The sequence below is a fragment of the Neophocaena asiaeorientalis genome, unplaced genomic scaffold (assembly GCF_003031525.2).
Source record: "Neophocaena asiaeorientalis asiaeorientalis breed wild unplaced genomic scaffold, Neophocaena_asiaeorientalis_V1.1 scaffold114, whole genome shotgun sequence".
Classification (NCBI taxonomy): Eukaryota; Metazoa; Chordata; class Mammalia; order Artiodactyla; family Phocoenidae; genus Neophocaena; species Neophocaena asiaeorientalis.
Genome location: NW_020173116.1, coordinates 1,236,538 through 1,240,370, shown reverse-complemented (window position 1 = coordinate 1,240,370; position 3,833 = coordinate 1,236,538). Strand labels below are relative to the sequence as shown.

At 38.9% G+C, this 3,833-nt stretch overlaps 1 pseudogene; it reads right to left on the bottom strand.

The window, feature by feature from the left end:
• Positions 1-1,641: 1,641 nt before the first annotated feature.
• Positions 1,642-3,198, bottom strand: LOC112398998 (cytokine receptor-like factor 3 pseudogene; annotated as a pseudogene).
• Between the last annotated feature and the right edge of the window lie 635 nt (positions 3,199-3,833).

The following is a 3,833-nucleotide window of genomic DNA, read 5'->3' as shown; positions in this document are numbered from 1 at the left end:
ATAGGCAGAACACTGTATGGCATAAATCACAGCAACATCCTTTTTGACCCACCTCCTAAAGAAATGGAAATAAAAACAAAAGTAAACAAATGGGACCTAATGAAACTTAAAATCTTTTGCACAGCAAAGGAAAACACAAACAAGACGAAAAGACAACCCTCAGAATGGGAGAAAATATTTGCAAATGAAGCAACAGACAGAGGGTTAATCTCCAAAATTTACAAGCAGCTCATGCAGCTCAATATCAAAATAACAAACAACCCAATCCAAAAATGGGCAGAAGACCTAAATAGAAATTTCTCCAAAGAAGATATACAGATTGCCAACAAACACATGAAATGATGCTCAACGTCACTAATCATTAGAGAAATGCAAATGAAAACTACAATTAGGTATGACCACACACCAGTCATAATGGCCATTATCAAAAAATCTAAAAACAATAAATGCTGGAGAGGGTGTGAAGAAAAGTGAACCCTCTTCCACTGTTGGTGGGAATGTCTTAAAAAAATTAAACTTGCTTTTCAAAATACTTCTGTATTCGTACAAGTGAAAAGGAAAAAAAATCCCGTTGAAAAGAAACTTCTGTAGACTGGCCTAGTAAACGAAGACCACCGTTTCTATACATGAAATAAATGCTTCAAATATATTACACACGTTTCAATTTTCAAAAAATATCTAAGTTAGAGTCATGTGGCTAGATTGCCCAGTGGACTGTGAGCAGAATTGGTTGGTGTGTCTTCTGAGCCAGGCAATTAAGAGCCTGTATCTTTCCTCCATTTCTTTTTCCCCCATGGTGCTTGTTTATTCAACTAAAATATCATTCGTCAAATTGACATTAAACTGGACTGCAAATCGTAACCTAAAAATAGTGCAAGCATGTCACTGAGGCTGGATAAGCACATGTGCACGTGACATACACATAAAATGGCTAACACTGCTGTACATATCACTTCCATAGTAGTTTTGCCCTATAAAAATCCTTTAGACTATCTTGAATCACATTGCATAGAAATAGCAAAAGAAAATTCTTTGATTATTTCAGATGTTTTGTCAGGCATTTAAAAATATGCAAAAATTGTAATGCTTTTAGAACTTAAAGTTTTACTGAACCCAAGATAAAAGTCAACAGTACTTACAAAACACCTGAATATGGAGAGCACACTCAACACACTTATGTGGAGAGCACATGATGAATATATATTACCAAACTCTGGCTTCTTTACGTCTATTCCTGTTGTTTTATTCTAAGCTTTATATGGTCTTGGATCCTTAAAATATGGAGATTTAATCAAATGATGTTACATTGACTTTTTCCATTCTAATAACCAACTTTAAAAAGAAGCACAGTAGAAGGGTATAGCCCTTTTTATACATGGGTACTTTTAAAGTCAATTCAATTTTTATTGTGATACGATATTTTAATGAACACTATCCTAAAAATAAAATTGACTGCATTATGGTTTTGTCTACAACATTTAAGTATCTTATTGCTAAAATATTCCAAAATGAATCCAGTAAGTATTTTCCATTTCCAATAGCCCAAGAGATTGAATCCTACTATTTGTATCAATTACAACTAAACCAGGTTAAGAACAGCTGCCCTAAAACCCTGCAGACCAAAGCTAGTCATCCAAGAATCTAAAACACTAGCACTTTCCATTCAGGTTGGAAAAATTAACATCCAACATAAAGAGATCTGAATGATTCATCAAGTAAGCAGTCAACAAACACTTCTCTGTTGTTCAAGCTAATAATTATTTGAAGCTTGAAGTTTCTGCCTTTGTTATTTTGATGGTTCCTAGAGTCACAGTTTCAATGTCAAATGTGACAGTTTTATCAGCCACCTTTCCCAGGAGTAACTGCAGGTAACTGATTAGTCATTTCTTTTCCATTTTCAAAAATGGCACTGCATGCACTAATGCACACTGTCTGATGCTTCTGCAGAGACTCTCATTCATTCTATGATCTGCCCACACTCCTATAATGTCTCTTCCATCCAATTGTCTCTCAGTTTCAACTCCAAATGTTAATGTCTGTCCACAGAAATAATTTGGGGTGCTGGAGTTGGATTCAGAATCTTTCTGGAGTGTTCTACTTCTTCTATTGCTCAGACAGTGCCCTTCAAGGCCATCTTTCCACTCATAAGGCACCAATGTGAGATGACCTATTTGGGGGATGCTTCAAGGACTCCATTCCTGGAAGCCATCTCCTCCACCAGAAGTGATAATTGGGTTCTAAGAGCAATGCTATGAAGTTCATTTCAGCGCTGCATATACATCCTCAAAATGATTTGAAGTACATTTATGGGACTGGAGCCTGCCATCTTGGGCACTAAACTCATCATCCATCTTACATCATTGTACACTCATGCCACCAGGTTTTTCTATTTTTTTCTTGTATCTGCACTGGTGGGTGAGATGCTGCTGTTCCATGGTTTAAAATGTAGTTTTTCACTATGTTAAGAACTGAGTCATTCAACTAGGAAGTTGCCATCGTACATCATCCAGTAAAGGCACTTCTGGTAGTCTGTCCAACTGAATGTGTGAGGCTCTTTTGGTAAAGCTCTGCAGCTTCTCACTCTGCTCTTATACACCACCAAGAATGGCAGTCTCTCTTTCTTGGACTGTCCTCTACAGGGTTAGTTCCATGCTCTTTGACTTCTGGAATCATCTAGTGGCTTACTACTCTGTTCATTGGTGTCTACTTCTTGCAAAAGACCAACCGCTCAAACTGGAGCTTCCTAAGGGCTCCCTTTAAATCATTAAAATGCTATTCCAGGACCATCCTCTGGGAAGATGTCTCTTTGATCTGGGATGATGACTTAATCCTTTTCAAGTCATGGTCTTTTCTGAGAATCATGAGAAGTTTATAGGCTGTATTCTCAGAAAAATGATCATCCATGCCCTGCCTCTGTGCCTCCTGCAGCCCCTGAACTTCTGGACCAGCTCCTGTTGGCTCCATGTTCTCATGGGCCTCCTGCTGCTCAGGCTCCAACTCCTCTTTGTAGGTGGCACGGCCAGTGGTTGTGGGTATGGGTTCCTGACTGTTCCATACCTCGCTGAGCTGCCTAGCACCTGAAGCAGCTCCTTTGAGAGATAAATGGACTCTGAATAAAGACAAAATGCTTTTGCTTTGATATGTTATATTGGAGTTGCCTTTAACATGACTTTTGCTCACTCTGGATTGATTGGTCATTGTTGTTGATGAGAGAATAATAAAAACGATAATTTCATTTGGTGGCATATGGCACGGCTCAGCCTGTGGTAGATGGTAGGGATATCTGGTGGGGCAAAGGGCCAGGTCAAATGGTCATTTTATAGCAACGTAATGAGTGAGTGAAGCTCATAGCTCCCAACTCCAAACCCTGCATTCACCTAGCAGTTATTTTATTTTCCTTACTTCATCTGTTTTCTGATTACTTCAGTTGGTTAAAAACAACAACAAAAACACCTTTTCTGGTTAAATTATATACAACTTCTGAGGAAGAATATTTAAGAAAGCTGAGTCAGGGGAATTAACACTGAAATGATTTTTGTAAGATTTAACAATATTATGACTCAGGCATAAAGTAATAATGTAAAATGCTTTGAATGTTTTATGAGGAGAAAATGAGTTAGGCACTAAAGGATGTGGATTGCCGTGGATTGCCATTTTGTATTGCATTCTCACAGCTCATACCTTGTCTAGACTGATGACCTATAAATTTGGAGGTTAAAAAAAGGATTAACCTGGGCTTCCCTGGTGGCGCAGTGGTTGGGAGTCCGCCTGCCGATGCGGGGGGTTCGGGTTCATGCCCCGGTCCAGGGGGGCCCCACGTGCCGCGGAGCGGC